Source organism: Schistocerca gregaria, chromosome 10 (genome assembly GCF_023897955.1).
Source record: "Schistocerca gregaria isolate iqSchGreg1 chromosome 10, iqSchGreg1.2, whole genome shotgun sequence".
In the NCBI taxonomy this organism is placed as follows: Eukaryota; Metazoa; Arthropoda; class Insecta; order Orthoptera; family Acrididae; genus Schistocerca; species Schistocerca gregaria.
The window spans coordinates 30645576-30669499 of record NC_064929.1 but is presented as its reverse complement, the minus strand read 5'-3'; positions in this window follow the sequence as shown (position 1 = coordinate 30669499).

Here is a 23924-nt window from a genome sequence, read left to right as displayed (position 1 = left end):
AAAGACCAGTAGTAGTTTCCGATACACATCTGGAGGCATTCTGTAATCTGTGGACCTTCAAAGTGTTGATGAAACACAGAAATTGCCTCGGGAGTGAATACAACAGTCACAATCCGCACTTTTCTACTTGGGAGTAATGTCTGAAGCAGTCTACAATTTGATCGTTCCCTGGAAGACCAGTAGTAGTTTCCGATGCACATCTGGTGGCAATCTGTAATCTGTGGGCTATCAGAGTGTTGTTGAAACACAGAAATTGCATCGGGATTTAATACAACAGTCACCATGCGCACTTTCCTCCATGGGAGTAATGTCTCAATCAGTCTATGCTTTGATCGTTCCCTGGAAGACCAGCAGTAGTTCCCGATCTACATCTGGTGGCATTGTGTAATTTGTGGACTATCAGAGTGTTGATGAAACACAGAAATTGCATCGGGATTGAATACAACAGTCACCATCATCACTGTCCTCTTTGGGAGTAATGTCTCAAACAGTCTACGTTTTGATCGTTCTCTGGAAGACAAGTAGTAGTTTCCGATGCACATCTGGAGGTATTCTGTAATCTGTGGACTATCAGAGTGTTGATGAAACACAGAAATTGTATCAGGATTGAATACAACAGTCACCATCCGCACTTTCCTCCATGGGAGTAATGTCTCAAACAGTCTACGCTTTGATCGTTCCCTGGAAGACCAGTAGTAGTTCCCGATGTACATCTGGTGGCATTCTGTAATTTGTGGACCATCAGAGTGTAGATGAAACACAGAAATTGCATCGGGATTGAATACAACAGTCACCATCCGCATTTTCCTCCATGGGAGTAATGTCTCAAACAGTCTACGCTTTGATCGTTCCCTGGAAGACCAGTAGTGGTTTCTGATGCACATCTGGTGGCATTCTGTAATCTGTGGACCTTCAAAATGTTGATGAAACACAGAAATGGCATCGGGATTGAATACAAGAGTCTCCATGCGCACTTTCCTCCACGGGAGTAATGTTTCAAACAGTCTACGCTTTGATCGTTGCCTGGAATACCAGTAGTTGTTTCCGATGTACATCTGGTGGCATTCTGTAGTCTGTGGAGTATCAGATTGTTGATGAAACACAGAAATAGCATCGGGATTGAATACAACAGTCACCATGCGCACTTTCCTCCATGGGAGTAATGTCTGCAACAGTCTAGGCTTTGATCGTTCCCTGGATGATCAGTAGTAGTTTCCGATGCACATCTGGTGGCATTCTGTACTCTGTGGACTATCAGAGTGTTGATGAAACACAGAAATTGCATCGGGATTGAATACAACAGTCACCATCCGCACTTTCCTCCATGGGAGTAATGTCTGCTACAGTCTACTCTTTGATCGTTCCCTGGAAGACCAGTAGTAGTTTCCGATGCACATCTGGTGGCATTCTGTACTCTGTGGACTATCAGAGTGTTGATGAAACACAGAAATTGCATCGCGATTGAATACAACAGTCACCATCCGCACTTTCCTCCATGGGAGTAATGTGTGAAACAGTCCACGCTTTGATCGTTTCCTGGAAGACCATTAGTAGTTTCCGATGCACATCTGGTGGCATTCTCTAATCTGTGGGGTATCAGAGTGTTGATGAAACACAGAAATTGCATCGGTGTTGAATACAACAGTCACCATCCGCACTTTCCTCCATGGGAGTAATGTCTCACACACTCTACGATTTGATCGTTCCCTGGAAGACCAGTAGTAGCTTCCGATGCACATCTGGAGGCATTCTGTACTCAGTGGACTATCAGAGTGTTGATGAAACACCGAAATGGCATCGGGATTGAATACAACAGTCACCATGCGCACTTTCCTCCATGGGAGTAATGTCTCAAACAGTCTACGCTTTGATCGTTCCCTGGAAGACCAGTAGTAGCTTCCGATGCACATCTGGAGGCATTCTGTAATCTGTGGACCTTTAAAATGTTGATGAAACACGAAAATTGCATCGGGAGTAAATACAACAGTCACCATCCGCACTTTCCTCCATTTGAGTAATGTCTGCAACAGTCTAGGCTATGATCGTTCCCTGGAAGACCAGTAGTAGTTTCCGATGCACATTCGGTGGTATTCTGTACTCTGTGGACTATCAGAGTGTTGATGAAACACAGAAATTGCATCGGGATTGAATACAACAGTCACCATCCGCACTTTCCTCCATGGGAGTAATGTCTGAAACAGTCCACGCTATGATCGTTCCCTGGAAGACCAGTAGTAGTTTCCAATTCACATCTGGAGGCATTCTGTAACCTGTGAACTAACTGAGTGTTGATGAAACACAGAAATTCCATCGGGATTGAATACAACAGTCACCATGCGAACTTTCGTATACAGGAGTAATGTCTCAAACAGTCTACGCTTTGATCGTTCCCTAAAAGACCAGTAGTAGTTTCCGATACACATCTGGAGGCATTCTGTAATGTGTGGACCTTCAAAGTGTTGATGAAACACAGAAATTGCCTCGGGAGTGAATACAACAGTCACAATCCGCACTTTTCTAACTTGGGAGTAATGTCTGAAGCAGTCTACAATTTGATCGTTCCCTGAAAGACCAGTAGTAGTTTCCGATGCACATCTGGAGGCATTCTGTAATCTGTGGACAATAAGAGCGTTGATGAAACACAGAAATTGCATCGGGATGGAATACAACAGTAACCATGCGCACTTTCCTCCATGGGAGTAATGTCTCAAACAGTCTATGCTTTGATCGTTCCCTGGAAGACCAGCAGTAGTTCCCGATGTACATCTGGTGGCATTGTGTAATTTGTGGACTATCAGAGTGTTGATGAAACACAGAAATTGCTTCGGGATTGAATACAACAGTCATCATCATCTCTGTCCTCTTTGGGAGTAATGTCTCAAACAGTCTACGTTTTGATCGTTCTCTGGAAGACAAGTAGTAGTTTCCGATGAAAATCAGGAGGCATTCTGTACTCTGTGGACCTTCAAAGCGTTGATGAAACACAGAAATTGTATCGGGATTGAATACAACAGTCACCATCCGCACTTTCCTCCATGGTAGTAATGTCTGAAACAGTCTACGCTTTGATCGTTCTCTGGAAGACAAGTAGTAGTCTCCGATGCCCATCTGCTGGTATTCTGTAATCTGTGGACTATCAGAGTGTTGATGAAACACAGAAATTGTATCGGGATTGAATACAACAGTCACCATCCGCACTTTCCTCCATGGGAGTAATGTCTCAAACAGTCTACGCTTTGATCGTTCCCTGGAAGACCAGTAGTAGTTCCCGATGTACATCTGGTGGCATTCTGTAATTTGTGGACCATCAGAGTGTTGATGAAACACAGAAATTGCATCGGGATTGAATACAACCGTCACCATACGCATTTTCCTCCATGGGAGTAATGTCTCAAGCAGTCTACGCTTTGATCGTTCCCTGGAAGACCAGTAGTGGTTTCTGATGCACATCTGGAGGCATTCTGAAATCTGTGGACCTTCAAAGTGTTAATGAAACACAGACATTGCCTCGGGAGTGAATACAACAGTAACAATCCGCACTTTTCTACTTGGGAGTAATGTCTGAAGCAGTCTACAATTTGATCGTTCCCTGGAAGACCAGTAGTAGTTTCCGATGCACATCTGGAGGCATTCTGTAATCTGTGGACAGTCAGAGCGTTGATGAAACACAGAAATATCATCGGGATGGAATACAACAGTCACCATTGGCACAATCCTAAATGGTTGTAATTCCGAAACAGTCCAGGCTTTGATCGTTCCCTGGAAGACCAGTAGTAGTTTCCGATGCACATCTGGAGGCATTCTGTAATCTGTGGACCTTTAAAGCGTTGATGAAACACAGAAATTGTATCGGGATTGAGTACAACAGTCACCATCCGCACTTTCCTCCATGGGAGTAATGTCTGAAACAGTCCACGCTTTGATCGTTCCCTGAAGACCAGTAGTAGTTTCCGATGCACATCTGGTGGCATTCTGTAATCTGTGGGGTATCAGAGTGTTGATGAAACACAGAAATTGCATCGGGGTTGAATACAACAGTCACCATCCACACTTTCCTCCATGGGAGTAATGTCTGAAACAGTCCACGCTATGATCGATCCCTGGAAGACCAGTAGTAGTTTCCGATACACATCTGGAGGCATTCTGTAATCTGTGGACCTTCAAAGTGTTGATGAAACACAGAAATTGCCTCGGGAGTGAATACAACAGTCACAATCCGCACTTTTCTACTTGGGAGTAATGTCTGAAGCAGTCTCCAATTTGATCGTTCCCTGGAAGACCAGAAGTAGTTTCCGATGCACATCTGGAAGCATTCTGTAATCTGTGGACAATCAGAGCGTTGATGAAACACAGAAATTGCATCGGGATGGAATACAACAGTCACCATTGGCACAATCCTAAATGGGTGTAATTCCGAAACAGTCCAGGATTTGATCGTTCCCTGGAAAACCAGCAGTAGTTTCCGATGCACATCTGGTGGCATTCTGTAATCTGTGGGCTATCAGAGTGTTGATGAAACACAGAAATTGTATCAGGATTGAATACAACAGTCACCATCCGCACTTTCCTCCATGGGAGTAATGTCTCAAACAGTCTACGCTTTGATCGTTCCCTGGAAGACCAGTAGTAGTTCCCGATGTACATCTGGAGGCATTCTGTAATCTGTGAACTAACTGAGTGTTGATGAAACACAGAAATTGCATCGGGATTGAATACAACAGTCACCATGCGAACTTTCGTATACAGCAGTAATGTCTCAAACAGTCTACGCTTTGATCGTTCCCTAAAAGACCAGTAGTAGTTTCCGATACACATCTGGAGGCATTCTGTAATCTGTGGACCTTCAAAGTGTTGATGAAACACAGAAATTGCCTCGGGAGTGAATACAACAGTCACAATCCGCACTTTTCTACTTGGGAGTAATGTCTGAAGCAGTCTACAATTTGATCGTTCCCTGGAAGACCAGTAGTAGTTTCCGATGCACATCTGGTGGCAATCTGTAATCTGTGGGCTATCAGAGTGTTGTTGAAACACAGAAATTGCATCGGGATTTAATACAACAGTCACCATGCGCACTTTCCTCCATGGGAGTAATGTCTCAATCAGTCTATGCTTTGATCGTTCCCTGGAAGACCAGCAGTAGTTCCCGATCTACATCTGGTGGCATTGTGTAATTTGTGGACTATCAGAGTGTTGATGAAACACAGAAATTGCATCGGGATTGAATACAACAGTCACCATCATCACTGTCCTCTTTGGGAGTAATGTCTCAAACAGTCTACGTTTTGATCGTTCTCTGGAAGACAAGTAGTAGTTTCCGATGCACATCTGGAGGTATTCTGTAATCTGTGGACTATCAGAGTGTTGATGAAACACAGAAATTGTATCAGGATTGAATACAACAGTCACCATCCGCACTTTCCTCCATGGGAGTAATGTCTCAAACAGTCTACGCTTTGATCGTTCCCTGGAAGACCAGTAGTAGTTCCCGATGTACATCTGGTGGCATTCTGTAATTTGTGGACCATCAGAGTGTAGATGAAACACAGAAATTGCATCGGGATTGAATACAACAGTCACCATCCGCATTTTCCTCCATGGGAGTAATGTCTCAAACAGTCTACGCTTTGATCGTTCCCTGGAAGACCAGTAGTGGTTTCTGATGCACATCTGGTGGCATTCTGTAATCTGTGGACCTTCAAAATGTTGATGAAACACAGAAATGGCATCGGGATTGAATACAAGAGTCTCCATGCGCACTTTCCTCCACGGGAGTAATGTTTCAAACAGTCTACGCTTTGATCGTTGCCTGGAATACCAGTAGTTGTTTCCGATGTACATCTGGTGGCATTCTGTAGTCTGTGGAGTATCAGATTGTTGATGAAACACAGAAATAGCATCGGGATTGAATACAACAGTCACCATGCGCACTTTCCTCCATGGGAGTAATGTCTGCAACAGTCTAGGCTTTGATCGTTCCCTGGATGATCAGTAGTAGTTTCCGATGCACATCTGGTGGCATTCTGTACTCTGTGGACTATCAGAGTGTTGATGAAACACAGAAATTGCATCGGGATTGAATACAACAGTCACCATCCGCACTTTCCTCCATGGGAGTAATGTCTGCTACAGTCTACTCTTTGATCGTTCCCTGGAAGACCAGTAGTAGTTTCCGATGCACATCTGGTGGCATTCTGTACTCTGTGGACTATCAGAGTGTTGATGAAACACAGAAATTGCATCGCGATTGAATACAACAGTCACCATCCGCACTTTCCTCCATGGGAGTAATGTGTGAAACAGTCCACGCTTTGATCGTTTCCTGGAAGACCATTAGTAGTTTCCGATGCACATCTGGTGGCATTCTCTAATCTGTGGGGTATCAGAGTGTTGATGAAACACAGAAATTGCATCGGTGTTGAATACAACAGTCACCATCCGCACTTTCCTCCATGGGAGTAATGTCTCACACACTCTACGATTTGATCGTTCCCTGGAAGACCAGTAGTAGCTTCCGATGCACATCTGGAGGCATTCTGTACTCAGTGGACTATCAGAGTGTTGATGAAACACCGAAATGGCATCGGGATTGAATACAACAGTAACCATGCGCACTTTCCTCCATGGGAGTAATGTCTCAAACAGTCTACGCTTTGATCGTTCCCTGGAAGACCAGTAGTAGCTTCCGATGCACATCTGGAGGCATTCTGTAATCTGTGGACCTTTAAAATGTTGATGAAACACGAAAATTGCATCGGGAGTAAATACAACAGTCACCATCCGCACTTTCCTCCATTTGAGTAATGTCTGCAACAGTCTAGGCTATGATCGTTCCCTGGAAGACCAGTAGTAGTTTCCGATGCACATTCGGTGGTATTCTGTACTCTGTGGACTATCAGAGTGTTGATGAAACACAGAAATTGCATCGGGATTGAATACAACAGTCACCATCCGCACTTTCCTCCATGGGAGTAATGTCTGAAACAGTCCACGCTATGATCGTTCCCTGGAAGACCAGTAGTAGTTTCCAATTCACATCTGGAGGCATTCTGTAACCTGTGAACTAACTGAGTGTTGATGAAACACAGAAATTCCATCGGGATTGAATACAACAGTCACCATGCGAACTTTCGTATACAGGAGTAATGTCTCAAACAGTCTACGCTTTGATCGTTCCCTAAAAGACCAGTAGTAGTTTCCGATACACATCTGGAGGCATTCTGTAATGTGTGGACCTTCAAAGTGTTGATGAAACACAGAAATTGCCTCGGGAGTGAATACAACAGTCACAATCCGCACTTTTCTAACTTGGGAGTAATGTCTGAAGCAGTCTACAATTTGATCGTTCCCTGAAAGACCAGTAGTAGTTTCCGATGCACATCTGGAGGCATTCTGTAATCTGTGGACAATAAGAGCGTTGATGAAACACAGAAATTGCATCGGGATGGAATACAACAGTAACCATGCGCACTTTCCTCCATGGGAGTAATGTCTCAAACAGTCTATGCTTTGATCGTTCCCTGGAAGACCAGCAGTAGTTCCCGATGTACATCTGGTGGCATTGTGTAATTTGTGGACTATCAGAGTGTTGATGAAACACAGAAATTGCTTCGGGATTGAATACAACAGTCATCATCATCTCTGTCCTCTTTGGGAGTAATGTCTCAAACAGTCTACGTTTTGATCGTTCTCTGGAAGACAAGTAGTAGTTTCCGATGAAAATCAGGAGGCATTCTGTACTCTGTGGACCTTCAAAGCGTTGATGAAACACAGAAATTGTATCGGGATTGAATACAACAGTCACCATCAGCACTTTCCTCCATGGGAGTAATGTCTCAAACAGTCTACGCTTTGATCGTTCCCTGGAAGACCAGTAGTAGTTCCCGATGTACATCTGGTGGCATTCTGTAATTTGTGGACCATCAGAGTGTTGATGAAACACAGAAATTGCATCGGGATTGAATACAACCGTCACCATACGCATTTTCCTCCATGGGAGTAATGTCTCAAGCAGTCTACGCTTTGATCGTTCCCTGGAAGACCAGTAGTGGTTTCTGATGCACATCTGGAGGCATTCTGAAATCTGTGGACCTTCAAAGTGTTAATGAAACACAGACATTGCCTCGGGAGTGAATACAACAGTAACAATCCGCACTTTTCTACTTGGGAGTAATGTCTGAAGCAGTCTACAATTTGATCGTTCCCTGGAAGACCAGTAGTAGTTTCCGATGCACATCTGGAGGCATTCTGTAATCTGTGGACAGTCAGAGCGTTGATGAAACACAGAAATATCATCGGGATGGAATACAACAGTCACCATTGGCACAATCCTAAATGGTTGTAATTCCGAAACAGTCCAGGCTTTGATCGTTCCCTGGAAGACCAGTAGTAGTTTCCGATGCACATCTGGAGGCATTCTGTAATCTGTGGACCTTTAAAGCGTTGATGAAACACAGAAATTGTATCGGGATTGAGTACAACAGTCACCATCCGCACTTTCCTCCATGGGAGTAATGTCTGAAACAGTCCACGCTTTGATCGTTCCCTGAAGACCAGTAGTAGTTTCCGATGCACATCTGGTGGCATTCTGTAATCTGTGGGGTATCAGAGTGTTGATGAAACACAGAAATTGCATCGGGGTTGAATACAACAGTCACCATCCACACTTTCCTCCATGGGAGTAATGTCTGAAACAGTCCACGCTATGATCGATCCCTGGAAGACCAGTAGTAGTTTCCGATACACATCTGGAGGCATTCTGTAATCTGTGGACCTTCAAAGTGTTGATGAAACACAGAAATTGCCTCGGGAGTGAATACAACAGTCACAATCCGCACTTTTCTACTTGGGAGTAATGTCTGAAGCAGTCTCCAATTTGATCGTTCCCTGGAAGACCAGAAGTAGTTTCCGATGCACATCTGGAAGCATTCTGTAATCTGTGGACAATCAGAGCGTTGATGAAACACAGAAATTGCATCGGGATGGAATACAACAGTCACCATTGGCACAATCCTAAATGGGTGTAATTCCGAAACAGTCCAGGATTTGATCGTTCCCTGGAAAACCAGCAGTAGTTTCCGATGCACATCTGGTGGCATTCTGTAATCTGTGGGCTATCAGAGTGTTGTTGAAACACAGAAATTGCATCGGGATTGAATACAACAGTCACCATGCGCACTTTCCTCCATGGGAGTAATGTCTCAAACAGTCTATGCTTTGATCGTTCCCTGGAAGACCAGCAGTAGTTCCCGATGTACATCTGGTGGCATTGTGTAATTTGTGGACTATCAGAGTGTTGATGAAACACAGAAATTGCATCGGGATTGAATACAACAGTCACCATCATCTCTGTCCTCTTTGGTTGTAACTACTCAAACAGTCTACGCTTTGATCGTTCTCTGGAAGACAAGTAGTAGTTTCCGATGAAAATCAGGAGGCATTCTGTAATCTGTGGACCTTCAAAGCGTTGATGAAACACAGAAATTGTATCGGGATTGAGTACAACAGTCACCATCCGCACTTTCCTTCATGGGAGTAATGTCTGAAACAGTCCACGCTTTGATCGTTCCCTGGAAGACCAGTAGTAGTTTCCGATGCACATCTGGTGGCATTCTGTAATCTGTGGGGTATCAGAGCGTTGATGAAACACAGAAATTGCATCGGGGTTGAATACAACAGTCACCATCCGCACTTTCCTCCATGGGATTAATGTCTCACACACTCTACGATTTGATCGCTCCCTGGAATACCAGTAGTAGTTTCCGATGCACATCTGGTGGCATTCTGTAATCTGTGGACTATCAGAGTGTTGATGAAACACAGAAATAGCATCGGGATTGAATACAACAGTCACCATGCGCACTTTCCTCCATGGGAGTAATGTCTCAAACAGTCTACGCTTTGATCGTTCCCTGGAAGACCAGTAGTAGCTTCCGATGCACATCTGGAGGCATTCTGTAATCTGTGGACCTTTAAAATGTTGATGAAACACAAAAATTGCATAGGGAGTAAATCCAACAGTCACCATCCGCACTTTCCTCCATTTGAGTAATGTCTGCAACAGTCTAGGCTTTGATCGTTCCCTGGAAGACCAGTAGTAGTTTCCGATGCACATACGGTGGCATTCTGTACTCTGTGGACTATCAGAGTCTTGATGAAACACAGAAATTGCATCGGGATTGAATACAACAGTCACCATCCGCACTTTCCTCCATGGGAGTAATGTCTGAAACAGTCCACGCTATGATCGTTCCCTGGAAGACCAGTAGTAGTTTCCGATTCACATCTGGAGGCATTCTGTAATATGTGAACTAACTGAGTGTTGATGAAACACAGATATTGCATCGGGATTGAACACAACAGTCACCATGCGAACTTTCGCCAACAGGAGTAATGTCTCAAACAGTCTACGCTTTGATCGTTCCCTAAAAGACCAGTAGTAGTTTCCGATACACATCTGGAGGCATTCTGTAATGTGTGGACCTTCAAAGTGTTGATGAAACACAGAAATTGCCTCGGGAGTGAATACAACAGTCACAATCCGCACTTTTCTACTTGGGAGTAATGTCTGAAGCAGTCTACAATTTGATCGTTCCCTGGAAGACCAGTAGTAGTTTCCGATGCACATCTGGAGGCATTCTGTAATCTGTGGACAATCAGAGCGTTGATGAAACACAGAAATTGCATCGGGATGGAATACAACAGTCACCATTGGCACAATCCTAAATGGGTGTAATTCCGAAACAGTCCAGGCTTTGATCGTTCCCTGGAAGACCAGTAGTAGTTTCCAATGCACATCTGGTGGCATTCTGTAATCTGTGGGCTATCAGAGTGTTGTTGAAACACAGAAATTGCATCGGGATTGAATACAACAGTCACCATGCGCACTTTCCTCCACGGGAGTAATGTCTCAAACAGTCTATGCTTTGATCGTTCCCTGGAAGACCAGCAGTAGTTCCCGATGTACATCTGGTGGCATTGTGTAATTTGTGGACTATCAGGGTGTTGATGAAACACAGAAATTGCATCGGGATTGAATACAACAGTCACCATCATCTCTGTCCTCTTTGGGAGTAATGTCTGAAGCAGTCTACAATTTGATCGTACCCTGGAAGACCAGTAGTAGTTTCCGATGCACATCTGGAGGCATTCTGTAATCTGTGGACAATCAGAGCGTTGATGAAACACAGAAATTGCATCGGGATGGAATACAACAGTCACCATTGGCACAATCCTAAATGGGTGTAATTCCGAAACAGTCCAGGCTTAGATCGTTCCCTGGAAGACCAGTAGTAGTTTCCGATGCACATCTGGTGGCATTCTGTAATCTGTGCGCTATCAGAGTGTTGTTGAAACCAAGAAATTGCATCGGTATTGAATACAACAGTCACCATGCGCACTTTCCTCCATGGTAGTAATGTCTCAAACAGTCTATGATTTGATCGTTCCCTGGAAGACCAGCAGTAGTTCCCGATGTACATCTGCAGGCATTCTGTAATCTGTGGACCTTCAAAGCGTTGATGAAACACAGAAATTGTATCGGGATTGAATACAACTGTCACCATCCGCACTTCCCTCCATGGTAGTAATATCTGAAACAGTCTACGCTTTCATCGTTCCCTGGAAGACCAGTAGTAGTTCCCGATGTACATCTGGTGGCATTCTGTAATTTGTGGACCATCAGAGTGTTGATCAAACACAGAAATTGCATCGGGATTGAATACAACAGTCACCACGCACACTTTCCTCCATTGGAGAAATGTCTCAAACAGTCTATGCTTTGATCGTTCCCTGGAAGACCAGCAGTAGTTCCCGATGTACATCTGGTGGCATTGTGTAATTTGTGGACTATCAGAGTGTTGATGAAACACCGAAATTGCATCGGGATGGAATACAACAGTCACCATCATCACTGTCCTCTTTGGGAGTAATGTCTCAAACAGTCTACGCTTTTATCGTTCTCTGGAAGACAAGTAGTAGTTTCCGATGAAAATCTGGAGGCATTCTGTAATCTGTGGACCTACAAAGCGTTGATGAAACACAGAAATTGTATCGGGATTGAATACAACAGTCACCATCCGCACTTTCCTCCATGGTAGTAATGTCTGAAACAGTCTACGCTTTGATCGTTCCCTGGAAGACAAGTAGTAGTTCCCGATGTACATCTGGTGGCATTCTGTTATTTGTGGACCATCAGAGTGTTGATGAAACACAGAAATTGCATCGGGATTGAATACAACAGTCACCATCCGCATTTTCCTCCATGGGAGTAATGTCTCAAACAGTCTACGCTTTGATCGTTCCCTGGAAGACCTGTAGTGGTTTCTGATGCACATCTGGTGGCATTCTGTAATCTGTGGACCTTGAAAATGTTGATGAAACTCAGAAATTGCATCGGGATTGAATACAACAGTCACCATGCGCACTTTCCTCCACGTGAGTAATGTTTCAAACAGTCTACGCTTTGATCGTTGCCTGGAATACCAGTAGTTGTTTCTGATGTACATCTGGTGGCATTCTGTAATCTGTGGACTATCAGATTGTTGATGAAACACAGAGATAGCATCGGGATTGAATACAACAGTCACCATGGGCACCTTCCTCCATTGGAGAAATGTCTCAAACAGTCTACGCTTTGATCGTTCCCTGGAAGACCAGTAGTAGTTTCCGATGCACATCTGGTGGTATTCTGTAATCTGTGGACTCTCAGAGTGTTGATGAAACATAGAAATTGCATCGGGATTGAATACAACAGTCACCATCCGCACTTTCCTCCATGGGAGTAATGTCTCAAACAGTCTACGCTTTGATCGTTCCCTGGAAGACCAGTAGTAGTTTCCGATACACATCCTGACGCATTCTGTAATCTGTGGACCATCAAAGTGTTGATGAAACACAGAAATTGCCTCGGGAGTGAATACAACAGTCACAATCCGCACTTTCCTACATGGGAGTAATGTCTGAAACTGTCTACAATTTGATCGTTCCCTGGAAGACCAGTAGTACTTTCCGATGCACATCTGGAGGCATTCTGTAATCTGTGGACTATCAGAGTGTTGATGAAACACAGAAATAGCATCGGGATTGAATACAACAGTCACCATCCGCATTTTCCTCCATGGTAGTAACGTCTGAAACAGTCTACGCTTGGATCGTTCCCTGGAAGACCAGTAGTAGTTTCCGATGCACATCTGGTGGCATTCTGTAATCTGTGGACTATCAGAGTGTTGATGAAATACAGAAATAGCATCGGGATTGAATACAACAGTCACCATGCGCACTTTCCTCCATGAGAGAAATGTCTCAAACAGTCTACGCTTTGATCGTTCCCTGGAAGACCAGTAGTAGTTTCCGATGCACATCTGGTGGTATTCTGTAATCGGTGGACTATGAGAGTGTCGATGAAACACAGAAATTGCATCGGGATTGAATACAACAGTCACCATCCGCACTTTCCTCCATGGGAGTAATGTCTCAAACAGTCTACGCTTTGATCGTTCCCTGGAAGACCAGCGGTAGTTTCCAATGTTTATCTGGAGGCATTCTGTAATCTGTGGACTATCAGAGTGTTGATGAAACACAGAAATTGCATCGGGATTGATTACAACAGTCACCATGCGCACTTTCCTCCACGGGAGTAAGGTCTCAAACGGTCTACGCTTTGATCGTTCCCTGGAAGACCAGTAGTAGTTTCCGATGCACATCTGGAGGCTATCTCTAATCTGTGGACTATTAGAGTGTTGATAAAACATAGAAATTGCTTCGGGATTGAATACAACAGTCACCATGCGCACTTTCCTCCACGGGAGTAATGTTTCAAACAGTCTACGATTTGATCGTTCCCTGGAAGACCAGTAGTAGTTCCCGATGTACATCTGTTGGCATTCTGTAATTTGTGGACCATCAGAGTGTTGATGAAACACAGAAATTGCATCGAGATTGAATACAACAGTCACCATGCGCACTTTCCTCCATGGGAGTAATGTTTCAAACAGTCTACACTTTGATCGTTGCCTGGAATACCAGTAGTAATTTCCGATGCACATCTGGTGGCATTCTGTAATCTGTGGACTATCAGAGTGTTGATGAAACACAGAATAGCATCGGGATTGAATACAGCATTCACCATGCGCACTTTCCTTCATGGGAGAAATGTCTCAAACAGTCTACGCATTGATCGTTCCCTGGAAGACCAGTAGTAGTTTCCGATGCACATCTGGAGGCTATCTGTAATCTGTGGACTATCAGAGTGTTGATGAAACATAGAAATTGCATCGGGATTGAATACAACAATCTCCATCCACACTATCCTCCATGGGAGTAATGTCTCAAACAGTCTACGATTTGATCGCTCCCTGGAAGGCCAGTAGTAGTTTCCGATACACATCTGGAGGCATTGGAGGCATTCTGTAATCTGTGGACCTTCAAAGTGTTGATGAAACACAGAAATTGCCTCGGGAGTGAATACAACAGTCACAATACGCGCTTTCCTACTTGGGAATAATGTCTGAAACAGTCTACAATTTGATCGTTCCCTGGTAGACCAGTAGTAGTTTCCGATGCACATCCTGAGGCATTCTGTAATCTGTGGACTATCAGAGCGTTGATGAAACACAGAAATTGCATCGGGATTGAATACAACAGTCACCATCCGCACTTTCCTCCATGGGAGTAATTCTGAAACAGTCCAGGCTTTGATCGTTCCCTGGAACACCAGTAGTAGTTACCGATGCACATCTGGTGGCATTCTGTAATCTGTGGACTATCCGAGTGTTGATGAAACATAGAAATTGCATCGGGATTAAATACAACAGTCACCATGCGCACTTTCCTCCACGGGAGTAATGTCTGAAACAGTCGACGCTTTGATCTTTCCCTGGAGGACCAGTAGTAGTTTTCGATGCACATCTGGAGGCAATCTGTAATCTGTGGACTATCAGAGTGTTGATGAAACATAGAAAATGCAACGGGATTTAATACAACAGTCACCATATGCACTTTCCTCCATTGGAGTAATGTCTGAAACAGTCTACGCTTTGATCGTTCCCTGGAAGACCAGTAGTAGTATCCGATGCACATCTGGAGACAATCTGTAATCTGTGGACTATCAGAGTGTTGATGAAACACAGAAATTGCATCGGGATTGAATACAACAGTCACCATGCGATTTTTCGTCCACAGGAGTAATGTCTCAAACAGTCTACGCTTTGATCGTTCCCTGGAAGACCAGTAGTTGTTTCCGATGCACATCTGGTGGCATTCTGTAATCTGTGGACTTTCAGAGTGTTGATGAAACACAGAAATAGCATCGGGATTGAATACAACAGTCACCATGCGCCCTTTCCTCTATGGGAGTAATGTCTGAAACAGTCTACGATTTGATCGTTCCCTGTAAGACCAGTAGTAGTTTCCGATGCACGTCTGGAGGCATTCTGTAATCTGTGGACCTTCAAAGTGTTGATGAAACACATATATTGCATCGGGAGTGAATACAACAGTCACAATCCGCACTTTCCTACATGGGAGTAATGTCTGAAACAGTCTACGATTTGATCGTTCCCTGGAAGACCAGTAGTACTTTCCGATGCATATCTGGAGGCATTCTGTAATCTGTGGACTATCAGAGTGTTGATGAAACACAGAAATAGCATCGGGATTGAATACAACAGTCACCATCCGCATTTTCCTCCATGGTAGTAACGTCTGAAACAGTCTACGCTTGGTTCGTTCCCTGGATGACCAGTAGTAGTTTCCGATGCACATCTGGAGGCATTCTGTAATTTGGGGACCATCAGAGTGTTGATGAAACACAGAAATTGGATCGGGATTGAATACAACAGTCACCATGCGCACTTTCCTCCATGGGAGAAATGTCTCAAACAGTCTACGCTTTGATCGTTCCCTGGAAGACTAGTAGTAGTTTCCGATGCACATCTGGTGGTATTCTGTAATCGGTGGACTATGAGAGTGTTGATGAAACACAGAAATTGCATCGGGATTGAATACAACAGTCACCATGCGCACTTTCCTCCACGGGAGTAATGTTTCAAACAGTCTACGATTTGATCGTTCCCTGGAAGACCAGTAGTAGTTCCCGATGTACATCTGTTGGCATTCTGTAATTTGTGGATAATCAGAGTGTTGATGAAACACAGAAATTGCATCGAGATTGAATACAACAGTCACCATCCGCATTTTCCTCCATGGGAGTAATGTCTCAAACAGTCTACGCTTTGATCGTTCCCTGGAAGACCAGTACTGGTTTCCGATGCACATCTGGTGGCATTCTGTAATCTGTGGACCTTCAAAATGTTGATGAAACACAGAAATTGCATCGGGATTGAATACAACAGTCACCATGCGCACTTTCCTTCATGGGAGAAATGTCTCAAACAGTCTACGCTTTGATCGTTCCCTGGAAGACCAGTAGTAGTTTCCGATGCACATCTGGAGGCTATCTGTAATCTGTGGACTATCAGAGTGTTGATGAAACATAGAAATTGCATCGGGATTGAATACAACAATCACCATCCACACTACCCTCCATGGGAGTAATGTCTCAAACAGTCTACGATTTGATAGCTCCCTGGAAGACCAGTAGTAGTTTCCGATACACATCTGGAGGCATTCTGTAATCTGTGGACCTTCAAAGTGTTGATGAAACACAGAAATTGCCTCGGGAGTGAATACAACAGTCACAATACGCGCTTTCCTACTTGGGAGTAATGTCTGAAACAGTCAACAATTTGATCGTTCCCTGGTAGACCAGTAGTAGTTTCCGATGCACATCCTGAGGCATTCTGTAATCTGTGGACTATCAGAGCGTTGATGAGACACAGAAATTGCATCGGGATTGAATACAACAGTCACCATCCGCACATTCCTCCATGGGAGTAATTCTGAAACAGTCCAGGCTTTGATCGTTCCCTGGAACACCAGTAGTAGTTACCGATGCACATCTGGTGGCATTCTATAATCTATGGACTATCCGAGTGTTGATGAAACATAGAAATTGCATCGGGATTAAATACAACAGTCACCATGCGCAGTTTCCTCCACGGGAGTAATGTCTGAAAAAGTCGACGATTTGATCGTTCCCTGCAAGACCAGTAGTAGTTTCCGATGCACGTCTGGAGGCATTCTGTAATCTGTGGACCTTCAAAGTGTTGATGAAACACAGATATTGCATCGGGAGTGAATACAACAGTCACAATCCGCACTTTCCTACATGGGAGTAATGTCTGAAACAGTCTACGGTTTATCGTTCCCTGGAAGACCAGTAGTAGTTTCCGATGCACATCTGGAGGCATGCTGTAATCTGTGGACTATCAGAGTGTTGATGAAACACAGAAATTGCATCGGGATTGAATACAACAGTCACCATGCTAACTTTCGTCCACAGGAGTAATGTCTCAAACAGTCTATGCGTCTATGCTTTGATCGTTCCCTGGAAGACCAGTAGTAGTTTCCGATGCACATCTGGTGGCAATCTGTAATCTGTGGACTTTCAGAGTGTTGATGAAACACAGAAATAGCATCGGGATTGAATACAACAGTCACCATGCGCCCTTTCCTCCATGGGAGTAATGTCTGAAACAATCTACGATTTGATCGTTCCCTGTAAGACCAGTAGTAGTTTCCGATGCACATCTGGAGGCATTCTGTAATCTGTGGACCTTCAAAGTGTTGATGAAACAGAGATATTGCATCGCGAGTGAATACAACGGTCACAATCCGCACTTTCCTACATGGGAGTAATGTCTGAAACAGTCTACGATTTGATCGTTCCCTGGAAGACCAGTAGTAGTTTCCGATGCACATCTGGAGGCATGCTGTAATCTGTGGACTATCAGAGTGTTGATGAAACACAGAAATTGCATCGGGATTGAATACAACAATCACCATCCGCACCTTCCTCCATGGGAGTAATGTCTGAAACAGTCTACGATTTGATCGTTCCCAGTAATACCAGTAGTAGTTTCCGATGCACATCTGGTGGCATTCTGTAATCTGTGGACTATCAGAGTGTTGATGAAAAACAGAAAATGCATCGGGATTGAATGCAACAGCCACCATTCGCACTTTCCTCCACGGGAGTAATGTCTCAAACAGTCTACGCTTTGATCGTTCCCAGGAAGACCAGTAGTAGTATCCGATGCACATCTGGAGACAATCTGTAATCTGTGGACTATCAGAGTGTTGATGAAACACAGAAATTGCCTCGGGATTGAATACAACAGTCACCATCCGCACTTTTCTCCATAAGAGTAACGTCTGAAACAGTCTACGCTTTGATCGTTCCCTGGAAGACCAGTAGTAGTTTCCGATACACATCTGGTGGCATTCTGTAACCTGTGGACTGTCAGAGTGTTGATGAAACACAGAAATTGCATCGGGTTTGAATACTACAGTCACCATCCGCACTTTCCTCCATGGGGGTAATGTCTGAAACAGTCGACGCTTTGATCGTTCCCTGGAAGACCAGTAGTAGCTTCCGATGTACATCTGGTGGCATTGTGTAATTTGTGGACTATCAGAGTGTTGATGAAACACAAAAAATTCATCGGGAGTAAATACAGCAGTCACCATCCGCACTTTCTTCCATGTTAGTAATGTCTGAAACAGTCTACGCTTTGATCGTTCCTTGGATGACCAGTAGTAGTTTCCGATGCACATCTGGTGGCATTCTGTAATCTGTGGAGTTTCAGAGTGTTGATGAAACACAGAAATAGCATCGGGATTGAATACAACAGTCACCATGCGCCCTTTCCTCCATGGGAATAATGTCTCAAACAGTCTACGATTTGATCGTTCCCTGTAAGACCAGTAGTAGTTTCCGATGCACGTCTGGACGCATTCTGTAATCTGTGGACCTTCAAAGTGTTGATGAAACACAGAAATTGCATCGGGAGTGAATACAACAGTCACAATCCGCACTTTCCTACATGGGAGTAATGTCTGAAACAGTCTACGATTTGATCGTTCCCTGGAAGACCAGTAGTAGTTTCCGATGCACATCTGGTGGCATTCTGTAATCTGTGGACTATCAGAGTGTTGATGAAAAACAGAAAATGCATCGGGATTGAATACAGCAGCCACCATTCGCACTTTCCTCCACGGGTGTAATGTCTCAAACAGTCTACGCTTTGATCGTTCCCAGGAAGACCAGTAGTAGTATCCGATGCACATCTGGAGACAATCTGTTATCTGTGGACTATCAGAGTGTTGATGAAACACAGAAATTGCCTCGGGATAGAATACAACAGTCACCATCCGCACTTTTCTCCATAAGAGTAACGTCTGAAACAGTCTACGCCTTGATCGTTCCCTGGAAGACCAGTAGTAGTTTCCGATACACATCTGGTGGCATTCTGTAACCTGTGGACTGTCAGAGTGTTGATGAAACACAGAAATTGCATTGGGTTTGAATACTACAGTCACCATCCGCACATTCCTCCATGGGGGTAATGTCTGAAACAGTCGACGCTTTGATCGTTCCCCGGAAGACCAGTAGTAGTTTCCGATGCACATCTGGAGGCAATCTGTAATCTGTGGACTATCAGAGTGTTGATGAAACATAGAAATTGCATCGGGATTGAATACAACAGTCACCACATGTACTTTCCTCCATGGGAGTAATGTCTCAAACAGTCTACGCTTTGATCGTTCCCTGGAAGACCAGTAGTAGTTTCCGATGCACATCTGGAGGCATTCTGTAATCTGTGGACCTTCAAAGTGTTGATGAAACACAGAAATTGCATCGGGAGTGAATACAACAGATACAATCCACACTTTCCTACATGGGAGTAATGTCTGAAACCGTCTAGGATTTGATCGTTCACTGGAAGAAAAGTAGTAGTTTCCGATGCACATCTGGAGGCATTCTGTAATCTGTGGACTATCAGAGTGTTGACGAAACACAGAAATTGCATCGGGATGGAATACAACCGTCACCATCAGCACTTTCCTCCATGGGAGTATTGTCTCAAACAGTCTACGATTTGATCGTTCCCTGGAATACCAGTAGTAGTTTCCGATGCACATCTGGTGGCACTCTGTATCTGCGGGCTATCAGAGTGTTGATGAAACACAGAAATTGCATCGGGATTGAATACAACAGTCACCATGCGAACTTTCGTCCACAGGAGTAATGTCACAAACAGTCTACGCTTTGATCGCTCCCTGGAAGGCCAGTAATAGTTTCCGATGCACATCTGTTGGCATTCTGTAATCTGTGGACATTCAGAGTGTTGATAAAACACAGAAATAGCATCGGGATTGAATACAACAGTCACCATGCGCCCTTTCCTCCATGGGAGTAATGTCTCAAACAGTCTACGATTTGATCGGTCCCTGGAAGACCAGTAGTAGTTTCCGATGCACATCTGGAGGCATTCTGTAATCTGTGGACCTTCAAAGTGTTGATGAAACACAGAAATTGCATCGGGAGTGAATACAACAGTCACAATCCGCTCTTTCCTACATGGGAGTAATGTCTGAAACAGTCTACGATTTGATCGTTCCCTGGAAGACCAGTAGTAGTTTCCGATGCACATCTGGAGGTTATTCTGTAATCTGTGGACTATCAGAGTGTTGATGAAACACAGCAATTGCATCGGGATTGAATACAACAGTCACCATCCGCACTTTCCTCCATGGGAGTAATGTCTGAAACAGTCTACTATTTGATCGTTCCCTGGAATACCAGAAGTAGTTTCCGATACACATCTGGTGGCATTCTGTAATCTGTGGACTATCAGAGTGTTGATGAAAAACAGAAAATGCATCGGGATTGAATACTACAGTCACCATTCGCACTTTCCTCCACGGGAGTAATGTCTCAAACAGTCTACGCTTTGATCGTTCCAAGGAAGACCAGTAGTAGTATCCGATGCACATCTGGTGGCATTCTGTAACCTGTGGACTGTCAGAGTGTTGATGCAACAGAGAAATTGCATCGGGTTTGAATACTACAGTCACCATCCGCACTTTCCTCCATGGGCGGAATGTCTGAAACAGTCGACGCTTTGATCTTTCCCTGGAAGACCAGTAATAGTTTCCGATGCACATCTGGAGGCAATCTGTAATCTGTGGACTATCAGAGTGTTGATGAAACATAGAAATTGCATCGGGATTGAATACAACAGTCACCATATGCACTTTCCTCCATGGGAGTAATGTCTCCAACAGTCTACGATTTGATCGTTCCCTGGAAGACCAGTAGTAGTTTCCGATGCACATCTGGAGGCATTCTGTAATCTGTGGACCTTCAAAGTGTTGATGAAACACAGAAATTGCATCGGGAGTGAATACAACAGTCACAATCCGCTTTTTCCTACATGGGAGTAATGTCTGAAACAGTCTACGCTTTGATCGTTCCCTGGAAGACCTGTAGTAGATTCCGATACACATCTGGTAGCATTCTGTAACCTGTGGACTGTCAGAGTGTTGATGAAACACAGAAATTGCATCGGGTTTGAATACTACAGTCACCATCCGCACATTCCTCCATGGGAGTAAAGTCTGAAACAGTCGACGCTTTGATCGTTACCTGGAAGACCAGTAGTAGTTTCCGATTCACATCTGGAGGCAATCTGTAATCTGTGGACTATCAGAGTGTAGAAGAAACATAGAAATTGCATCGGGATTGAATACAACAGTCACCATATGCACTTTAATCCATGGGAGAAACGTCTCCAACAGTCTACGCTTTGATCGTTCCCTGGAAGACCAGTAGTAGTTTCCGATGCACATCTGGAGGCATTCTGTAATCTGTGGACCTTCAAAGTGTTGATGAAACACAGAAATTGCATCGGGAGTGAATACAACAGTCACAATCCACACTTTCCTACATGGGAGTAATGTCTGAAACCGTCTAGGATTTGATCATTCACTGGAAGACCAGTAGTGGTTTCCGATGCACATCTGGAGGCATTATGTAATCTGTTCACTATCAGAGTGTTGATGAAACTCAGAAATTTCATCGGGAGTGAATACAACAGTCACCATCCGCACTTTACTCCACAGGAGTAATGTCGCAAACAGTCTACGATTTGATTGTTCCCTGGAAGACCAGTAGTAGTTTCCGATGCACATCTGGTGGCATTCTGTAATCTGTGGACGATCAGAGTGTTGATGAATCACAGAAATTGAATCGGGATTGAATACAACAGTCACCATCCCCACTTTTCTCCATTGGAGTAAAGTCCCAAACAGTCTACGCTTTGGTCGTACCCTGGAAGACCAGTAGTGGTTTCCGATGCACAACTGGTGGCATTCTGTAATCTGTGGACTATCAGAGTGTTGATGAAAAACAGAAAATGCATCAGGATTGAATACAACAGTCACCATGCGCACTTTCCTCCACGGGAGTAATGTCTCAAAAAGTCTACGCTTTGATCGTTCCCTGGAAGACCAGTAGTAGTCTCCGATGCACATCTGGTGGCATTCTGTATCAGCGGGCTATCAGATTGTTGATGAAACACAGAAAAAGCATCGGGATTGAATACAACAGTCACCATGCGAACTTTCGTCCACACGAGTATATCTCAAAGAGTCTACGCTTTGATCGTTCCCTGGAAGACCAGTAGTAGTTTCCGAAGCACATCTGGTGGCATTCTGTAATCTGTGGACTTTCAGAGTGATGATGAAACACAGAAATAGCATCGGGATTGAATACTACAATCACCATCCGCTCATTCCTCCATGGGAGTAATGTCTCAAACAGTCTACGCTTTGATCGTTCCCTGGAAGACCAGTAGTAGTTTCCGATGCACATCTGGAGGCATTCTGTAATCTGTGGACCCTCAAAGTGTTGATGAAACACAGAAATTGCATCGGGAGTGAATACAACAATCACAATCCGCACTTTCCTTCATGGGAGTAATGTCTGAAACAGTCTACGATTTGATCGTTCCCTGGAAGACCAGTAGTAGTTTCCGATGCACATCTGGAGGCATTCTGTAATCTGTGGACTATCAGATTGTTGATGAAACACAGAAATTGCATCGGGATAGAATACAACAGTCACCATCCGCACTTTCCTCCATGGGAGTAATGTCTGAAACAGTCTACTATTTGATCGTTCCCTGGAATACCAGTAGTAGTTTCCGATACACATCTGGTGGCATTCTGTAATCTGTGGACTATCAGAGTGTTGATGAAAAACAGAAAATGCATCTTGATTGAATACAACAGTCACCATTCGCACTTTCCTCCACGGGAGTAATGTCTCAAACAGTCTACGCTTTGATCGTTCCCAGGAAGACCAGTAGTAGTATCCGATGCACATCTGGAGACAATCTGTAATCTGTGGACTATCAGAGTGTTGATGAAACACAGAAATTGCATCGGGATTGAATACAACAGTCACCATCCGCACTTTTCTCCATAAGAGTAACGTCTGAAACAGTCTACGATTTGATCGTTCCCTGGAAGACCAATAGTAGTTTCCGATACAAATCTGGTGGCATTCTGTAACCTGGGGACTGTCAGAGTATTGATGAAACAAAGAAATTGCATCGGGTTTGAATACTACAGTCACCATCCGCTCATTCCTCCATGGGAGTAATGTCTGAAACAGTCGACGCTTTGATCGTTCCCTGGAAGACCAGTAGTAGTTTCCGATGCACATCTGGGGGCAATCTGTAATCTGTTTACTATCAGAGTGTTGATGAAACATAGAAATTGCATCGGGATTGAATACAACAGTCACCATATGCACTTTCCTCAGTGGGAGTAATGTCTCAAACAGTCTACGCTTTGATCGTTCCCTGGAAGACCAGTAGTAGTTTCCGATGCACATCTGGAGGCATTCTGTAATCTGTGGACCTTCAAAATGTTGATGAAACACAGAAATTGCATCGGGAGTGAATACAACAGTCACAATCCACACTTTCCTACATGGGAGTAATGTCTGAAACCGT